Below are 9,542 nucleotides of genomic sequence, written 5' to 3'. Positions count from 1 at the left end.
ATACATATGTAACAAACCTGCACGTTATGCACATGTACCCTAGAACTTAAAGTATAATAATAATAATAATAATAATAATAATAAAGAAAATACTAAAAAAAAAAAAGAGAGAGAAAGAAAGAAAGAAAGAGAAGGAAAGAAAGGCAGACAGAAAGAAAGAAAAAGAAGGAAGGAAGGAGGGAAGGAAGGAGGGAGGGAAGGAAGGAAGGAAGGAAGGAAGGAAGGAAGGAAGGAAGGAAGGAAAGAAGGAAAGAAAGAAAAGAAAGAAAAGAAAGAATCAAATCCTTAAGAAGTTATGGTCATAGATTGGTCCTCATAAGTATTTGTACTCTAGACAAACATAGCCTAGGTGAACAGAGAATCTCAAGTTGAGACCATTCACAACCAGTGTGCCCTTGCACTTGGCAGAAACAAATGCAAAACCTCTATGAAATAGGAATAATTTATCCTAGGCACCAGGGAATCCACCAAATTTTTCTTAAGGTCAATGACCAGCAAGAAAAAATACTAGACACACAAGAAAGCAAGGCAACATGAATGAAAACTGGTAGAACAAGAGGCTACCTAAATTTCAGCTATTCGAATTAGCAGGCACAAACTATATAAATGACAAGTTTGAAAATCTCTGTAAGAAACCATTAAACACAGAAAATCCCTGTAAGAAATCATTAAATAAGATTTCTGTAAGAAATCTTAAATATAGCAGATTTAAGAAAAAGCAACATAGAAATTCTAGAAATAAGCCAAGCATGGTGGTTCATGTCTGTAATCACAGTACTTTGGGAGGCTGAGGCAGGAGGATTGTTTGAGGTCAGAAGTTCAAGACCAGCGTGGGCAACATAGCAAGACCCATCTTCACAAAAAAAAAAAAAAAAAAAAAAAAAAAGCTGGCATGATGGTATGTGCCTATAGTCCCAGCTACTTGGGATCCTGAGGTGAGAAGATTGCTTGAGACCAGAGAGTTCAAGGCTGCAGTGAGCTATGATCACACTGCTATACTCCAGCCTGAATGACGGAGAAAGACCCTGTCTCTTAAAACACACACACACACCAACAACTAAAAGAAAAACTCAAAAGACATGTTTGGTAGTAGAAAATTAGTGAGCTAGAAGATAGAGCAAAAGAAATCACTCAGAGTGTGTAACAGAGGAGAACATAGAAAATACAGCACAGGGAGCGATGACTCATGCCTGTAATCCCAACACTTTGGGAGGCCGAGGTGGGCAGATCACCTGAGGTAAAGAGATTGAGACCAGCCTGGTCAACATGGTGAAACCCCGTCTCTACTAAAAATACAAAAATTAGCAGGGTGTGGTGGTGCACATCTGTAATCCCAGCTACCCAGGAGGCTGAGGCACAGGAATCACTTGAACCTGGGAGGCCGCCATTGTATTCCAGCCTGGGCGATAGAGTGAGACTCTGTCTCAAAGAAAAAAAGAAAAAAGAAAAAAAAAAGTACAGCAGAGAAGTACAAGATAAAGTCTTAACTATTTGCAATTGAAATTCCAGAAGGGTATGAGAGAGAGAATGGGACAGAGAGAATATCTGAAGAGATAATGGCAGAACATTTCTCAGAAAAAAATTAGATACCTAATCCACAGATTCCAAAGGCTCAAAATATATTTTTATTTATGCTGCTTGGGATTTTCACACTTGAATACATCATAGAGGAAACTCAGAGAAACAAAAATAAAGACAGTCTTAAAAGCAGCCAGAGAGCAAGTAAAAGATAGAATGTCTTCAAAGTGGAAGCATTTAGACAGACAACTGAGTTCTCAACAGAAATAATGGAAAGCAGACCAGGCACAGTGGCTTATGTCTGTAATCCCAGCTACTCAGGAGGCTGAGGTGGGAGAATTGCTTGAACCCAGGGGGTGGAGGTTGCAGTGAGCCAAGATCACGCCACTGCACTCCAGCCTGGGCAACAGAGCAAGACCCTGTCTCAAAAAACAAAAAAATAATAATGGAAGGCAGATGACAATGCCATAATATCTTAAACAAGCTGAAAGAAAATAACTGCTGTATCAGCCAGCATTCAACCAGAGAAGCAGAACCAGCAGGAGATATATATTAAGAGACTTGTTGCAGGAGTTAGCTTACACAATTGTGAGAAGGACAGGCTGGAACTCTCAAGCACAGGTTGAAGAGACAATCCACAGGCAGAATTTCCACTTTATTCTGGGAAGCCTCAACTCTGCTCTTAATGTCTTTTAACTTATTAATCATGCCCATGCAGATTATCTAGAATAATCTTCCCTACTTAAAGTCAACTGATTATGGACTTTAATCATATCTACAAAACCCCTTCACAGCAACCCCTAGTGTTTGATTGAATAACTGGAGTCTGTAGACTAGCCAGTTTGACATAGCAAAAGATCATGACAACTGCTAACCTAGAATTCCATACTCAATGAAAATATCTTCCATGAGATGAGAGCTGGCCAGGCATGGTGGCTCACACTTATAATCCCAGCACTTTGGGAGGCTGAAGCAGGAGGATCGCTTGGGCCAGGAGTTCGAGACCAGAATTGGCAACATAGTGAGACCTCATCTCTACAAAAAATTTGTTAAAAAATTGGCTGGGCATGGTGGCACATGCCTGTAGTCCCAGCTACTGGGGAGGCAGAGTCAGGAGGCTCACTTGAGCCTAGGATTTTGGGGCTGCAGTGAGCTATGATCATGCCACTGCATGTCAGCCTGGGTGAAAGAGTGAGATCTTGCCTCTAAAAAAATAAAAAATGAACGGAAGCCAAGAAAAGATATTAAAACAAAAATAGAGCTCATCACCAGCATTTTATCATGAAAAGAAATTCTAAAGGATATACTTCAGATAGAAGGAAAAAGGTCTCGGATAGAAGGTCTGAGTTTCACTAAAGAATCTGAGAAGCAAAATAAACAAACAAAATAACAAAAGAAAAGAGATACAGTATATACTTTTAAACTATTGCTAGAGGGCCAAGATGAATTTTAAACTATTGCTAGAGGGCCAATATGAATTCAAAGGAAGTCAAGAAAACAAAAATAACAGGTTGGGCAAAAAATAAGATGATAGGTTTAAATCCAGGTATATCAATATTCATATATTTACAGATAGACAAAATACTCCAATTAAAAGACAAAGAAGAATTGAGTGGGTTAAAAAATCAATTATTTGCAAGAGACACATCTAAAATATAAACATATTAAAAAATTAAAGGTAAAAGGATGAAAAAATATTAATCAAAATAATTCTTTAGTAGCTATATTATTATCAGAAAAAAATTAGAGTCATTTCAAAATGACATTAAGTCAAGTCCTCGTGAAGAGATGAAGACCCTCAAAATAAATAAAACAAACACAAGCACATTACAAAGAGAAACAGACAAAAAGTCTACCATGGTGTGAGGTTTTGGTCACAGATTCAAAGTTTTCCAGAAGTTTCAAAGAGGTCAATGAACGCTCATGTTTGTGTGATTTAGAAAATGATGAAGATATCTTTGTAATAATCCCAAAGTCAGAGAATAATGTGTATATTTCCTGAGATAATTAAATTATTATGAAGAAAATAAATCATGATAAAAATAAAGGGAAACGTTAGAATTACTAACACAACTTCTGATACAGATAATTTCCATTACATTATTAGAACTGAAAACAGTCACAAAAAATAACAAATCACCAAGAATGCATGGAGACCGTGAAGTAATGCCTCTCAAATATGTTTTGCCTGGATGTGTGTTGGAGAATGATAGGAACTAAATGTAGGCCAGGCACGGTGGCTCACACCTGTAATCTCAATACTTTGGGAGGCCCAGGCAGGTGGATCATGAGGTCAGGAGTTCGAGACCAGCCTGGCCAACATGGTGAAACCCTGTCTATACTAAAAATACAAAAATTAGCCGAGTGTGATGGTGGGCGCCTATAATTCCAGCTACTTGGGAGGCTAAGGCAGGAGAGTTGCTTAAAACCAGAAAGCGGAGGTTGCAGTGAGCTGAGATCACACCACTGCACGCCAGTCTGGGCAATAAGAGTGAAACTCCATCTCAAAAAAGAAAAAAAACAAAAACAAAAACACGAAGTGTAGTATCAAACAGTGGCTAATAGAAATTAATACTCCACCTAAATGTCTACACTGGAAGAGGCAAAGTCAGGTCAGAGAAAGCATGTTAGACTTGAAGTTAGAAGCCCTTGAACCTGGGTTCAAATTATTCCCCTGTCCTCAGCCAGGAGTCATCAGTTATAATTAGCTGTGCGGCCTTGAAAAAGTCCCGTCCTTTCTGACTACCCACTTTAGCAAACTTTAAAAGGGTTGCCCCTTCTAAAAGAGTTGACACCGTCCAAGGGTAACCCACCTAACCTCCATTCTGACCCCAGGGCTATCATCCTGGGGAAGCAAATAGAAGGATTTTGCCATTTTCTTATGCTATGTCTCTGGGAAAGGGTAGGTAGGATAAGCATAATACTCCTCATCATCTTGGGGATAGGATTATCACATGTCACAAAACCCTAGAGAACATGGCCTGAAAACAGGGGGAGCACAGAGAGGAGGAGAAGCATCGAATGGGAGAGACAGCAGCACAGGCTTTTTTGGACTGCCCAGAAGGGTTCTGTGCCCCTTTGGTACACTTGACTCATAACTCACACCTTGCAGCCCACCACACAGTGAATACTGCTTTTTACATATCACTTACTGCTTTGCAAAAAGTCCCAATACAGTTCCCAAGAATTCTCCAAGTTCCCTTTGTCACGGTGGCAAAGGTAGGGAGGGCCACAGAAAAGCAGCCTCATGGACTCAAGGAGAAAACAGTTTTTCACATGGCCAGAAGCCTTCGCAGCAAAAACATGGTCTCTCTCTTAAAAAGATCAATTTCATCATTACAGGGACTTTTGTGAGACTGTGAAGATAATCCATTTGGAAGTTTCAATAAGTTAGAAAGGCTTGAACTGTGAGAGAACGAGAACAAATCTTAAACTTCTGATCATGTATATTGCTAATAAGTGGCCCCATGAAGTGATCCAATAAACTTTACCGAATAAGACAAAACATGAAAGTAATTCCCTAATGGGACTTTAAAACAATATATGGTTGAGCCATATGAAGTTACTGATATTTGAACATTTATTACCTACAAAAACTGTGATTTCATATGTTTCAACTTATTTAAAAGATCAGAAGGAAATGTCCATAAATATTTTAAGGGAGTGCATTAGGGATGTAATATTTTGAGTGAGGAAGAGAAGACCAGAAACTGCAAATAAAAGAGAATAAAACTCCCTTTGAAGAAAAGCCCATGGACAAGATGGCATCTTACTGATCGAACAGCAATATAATTTTAGTTAGCCAATTCATAAACAATTTACCCGACTTTAAATAATATAAATGGCATAGAGACACGATAACCAAAACTATGCAGTGTTCCTTTGCAAAGAACCACATAAGGAGATCATTTCCAAAGTCAAATGGAATGGTTTATCCTCGTTCATTTTCCTCATCTGTTTCCCATATTTGCTTCATGAGATAGAGAGAGACTAAATACTCACCAAATCCATTTCTTCCTCTTAGACATACAGCTAAATCCCCTTCCCAGGCCTCTTGCACCTAGGTGGTACCCTGTGACTCTGATGTGTTGGTAAATGCTTAACACCTGGCTCTCTAGATGAACAAAGGCCCCGTCCAGAGCATTTGCCTACTATTGCATGGTGTGAATATTCACACAAAGGCCAATTTCAAGCCACCAAAATGACATCACTAAGTAGAATTGGGAAGAAATGCATAAAAGTGACTCTATGAAGCTGGGACCAGCAGGGACCAGCAGGTTCCAGCACACCACTGAGATAGTGACTCATTCTTAGCAAAGGAATTTGAGCAAAAGCGACGTGTGACTTAGGCAGGGAATTATGAGGCCTTCTCCTCCCTAACTCGTTCACTCCTTCAGAGCTCAGCAGCCCTGCAGGGAAGATGATGGAGCTGCAAGTGGTAGGGGACTAAATTTTTGAGTCCCTTCCTGGAGATGAACTATTCAATGAACTGCTCGGAAACATCCACACTGGACTTCACATGAGTGAGAAATAAACTTCCTCTATCTCAAACCATCAAGAGTTCAGGGCTATTTGTTAAAGCAGTTAGCCTGTTCTGACTAATATATTGCTTTTTGGAGAAACTGCAACTACACTCTAACATATCTGATTTTTATCAATTGTTTAAGTCTTGCTTCAACTCAGACTCTGACCAGCTGTATCAGTCCATTCTTGCATTGCTATAAATATCTGAGACTGGGTACTTTACAAAGAAAAGAGGTTCAGGCCGGGTGTGGTGGCTCACACCTGTAATCCTAGCACTTTGGGAGGCCAAGGCGGGTGGATCACCTGAGGCCAGGAGTTCGAGACCAGCCTGGCCAACATGGTGAAACCCTGTCTCTACAAAAAATTCAAAAATTAGCTGGGCCTGGTGGCAGGTACCTATAGCTCCAGCTACTCAGGAGGCTGAGGCATGAGATTCACTTGAACCTGGGGGGTGGAGGTTGAAGTGAGGAAGATCTGGCTGGAGACACAAATCCAAACCATATCCCCAGCATATAATCATTTAAGTTATATATCTAACGATTTTTAATCCTGCTGTTAAAAAAGTCTTCATTTTCCAATAAATCATGATCATCATCAGGCATTTATTAAATTACCAAGTTAATGTTTCATAATTTTAAAGAGAGACTTTAAGGAAAACATTAATAAGAGACATTTTACTTAGTCTCAAATTTTAAAAGTCTTTAAAAATAACTATTTAAGCCCTTTGAAATAGCTAAGTATCAGTTAGCAAATCATGAATCCATTCAGTTAAATAATCACTTCCACCCTTGGAAGAATGGATATAGAGAGATGCACATCGGACTTTATTTTCTTGGCAAACTTCCAATCTGAAGATAACAGTGGTTAATAAATTACTTGTGACAGGGTTATATTAATTCACTTAAAACTGCAGTCGAATTTCTTGGCAGAATTTCTCCTAATGGTGCAGGCTCTAAAATAGGACACATCTAGTGAAATTTATGCTATAATTGACCCCAGCTGGCTTTGTTATGCTGCTAAATGCAGCTGTCAAGATAGAACCCAGTAGCTGAGACAAAGGACAGTACAGACTGGAGTCATGGATCTGATTTTCTGGAACCACTTGAATCATCAAATTCTAACTCACCCATCAGACAAGAAGGAGAAAAACATCTTTTCAGCATCTGTTTTTAACAACTAATAAATGTCTCACTAAGTCTCCCCTCTCCTCCATGGAGGTAGCCTTTATTTTGGATGGTGGAAATTCCCAGGAACAAGCTTGGCTGTAAGCCTCCCCTCTTGCTGAGGCTCGCCCAGCACTCAGCTCTAGGATGGTATAATTGAAGGAAGGATTTCCAGGGCATGAGGCGACTGGCAGAGCATTCCTCTGGTGATATTTTCCTGCTAGAAGACCCCTTGGCTTTCAATACTCCCAACTTCACAGAGTGCAGCCTCTCAATGTATTTTTCAGCTGAAGTTTGTAGAGAAAAAGTGTTTACTTATGACCCCAAATCCAATATCTTAAAAATGATGCATAGGTAAAGTCTCAAATTATTTCTGAAAATAACTAGGGGACATCTGAATGGTGTGAAGATGGTTTGAAAGGCATCAAGGGTGGTCTGGCTGGGCCATTTTATTAGGGGGTCTTCAGTGTCATTATCTTTTGATAACAGCTTGTAGGTTCTGAAAACCAAGTGGAAGGAAAGAAGCTATGGAAAGCACAATATCTTGCTTGCACACGTTCACCTATTCTTCTGCTTACTGTATTTGTGCCCTCAACTCTGCCTGATATCCCCCAGTGCAGAGACTCTTTTACCTTTTCCAGAGAAGAAACCTCCCATCAAGAGGAGCATCTTAGTCAGTTCTGGCTGCTGCTACAAGGTACTATAGACTGGGTGGCTTATAAACAACTGAAATGTATTTCTCACAGTTCTGGGTGTCAGTATAAACTGGCTGTGGTGAGGTTTCTGGGTTGCAGAATATTGGGTTGCAGAATATTGTCTTTTGGGTTGCAGAATATTGTCTTTCCATTGCATCTGCACATGGGAGAAAGAGTGAGAGAGCTCTCTGGGATCCCTTTTAAGGGCACTAATCCTATTCATGAGGGCTCCACCCTCTTGACCTAATCACCCCCTCAAAAACCCTGCCTTGTAATACTATCATACTGGGGTTAAGATTTTAACATACAAATTTTGGGGGAACATAAACATTCAGTCCATAACAGGGAGGTTGTACAGACACATAAACTGGAGTGTAGAACTGAATATTAAATACCCTCTATTTCTTTTTCTCCTCTCCCCCTACTCCCACACTTGGACCTCTTCTCCTTTGAAAACAAGTTTTATTGAGATATAACTTACATACTGAGAAATGCACAAACCTTAAGGGTGGACCTAACGAGCTGCATCATTAACAAACCTCCTGATGTTGGACTATCCTTTGCCCCATCTTCCTGAAGTATATGGTGCTGCCATTCTTGAGCCATTGGGAATTTTGGGATGTAAATGGAGTTACTGGTTACCCCAGTCTGGGTGACAGGTGGGCTGGCTGTCATTACTAATTCTCTCAGGAGACATTTCTCTTTTCTCTTTTTCTTCCCTAGCACCTAGGCTGAGATGAACAAGTTACATTTTTTTGTGCTTTGCCTTTGCTAAGGCACAGATACTTTTTCCTCTCCTACCTTTGTGAGGAGGCTGTGGCCCTTCAAGGCTCTGGCTTTATGTGGGGAGTCCCACTTCCTACTCCCCACCTGTGTATGCCCTGGGTTCTGTCTCTTGTGCCCTGTCCTCTGCGTACCCCCATCCCAGCCTCTCTCCAGGGCTCTGGGTTCCTAGTATTGGCAGATACTACATTCCTGGTTTTCAAAGACTATTTATTGTATTTAATTCAGCAGTTTTGGTTTTGTAGCTGGAGAATTTTTCAGAATATCTAGTCCGAGGTATTGCCAGGAACAATTAATCTTGTTAAATCCGATTCATCTTAAAAGGCTCAACTCAAAGGTCACCTCTTATGTAAAAGCTCTCTGCCCTTCTCCTGGAGGAGTTAGCCTTTCTTCCTCTAATGAACGAAAGCTTCCACAGGCTCTCATGACATCCCAACTCCAGGGCCGTCACTCACTTGAAAGTTTGCTTTAACTGTGTCCTTAGGGATCTGTCTCCACCACCAGTTAGGAGCTGCTCAGGGCAGGCACTTTGGGATGCATCTCTTATCTCCTACATTTAGTCCAGTGCCTACCACTGGGGTGCGGCGGGACAGGGGAGGGATAGGGGATGAGACAATTCTTTTTTTTTTTTCAGGTAATTTTATTATTATTTTTTCCTTTTTCTTTAATTATACTTTAAGTTCTAGGGTACATGTGGACAACGTGCAGGTTTGTTACATATGTATACATGTGCCATGTTGGTGTGCTGCACCCATTAACTCGTCATTTGTATTAGATATATCTCCTAATGCTATCCCTCCCCCACCTCCCCACAATAGGACCCGGTGTGTGATGTTCCCCTTCCTGTGTCCTAGTGATC

The sequence above is a fragment of the Mandrillus leucophaeus genome, unplaced genomic scaffold (genome assembly GCF_000951045.1).
Source record: "Mandrillus leucophaeus isolate KB7577 unplaced genomic scaffold, Mleu.le_1.0 Scaffold1337, whole genome shotgun sequence".
NCBI classification, from domain to species: Eukaryota; Metazoa; Chordata; class Mammalia; order Primates; family Cercopithecidae; genus Mandrillus; species Mandrillus leucophaeus.
The sequence above is the reverse complement of the archived record's forward strand: the minus strand, read 5'-3'. Positions refer to the sequence as shown.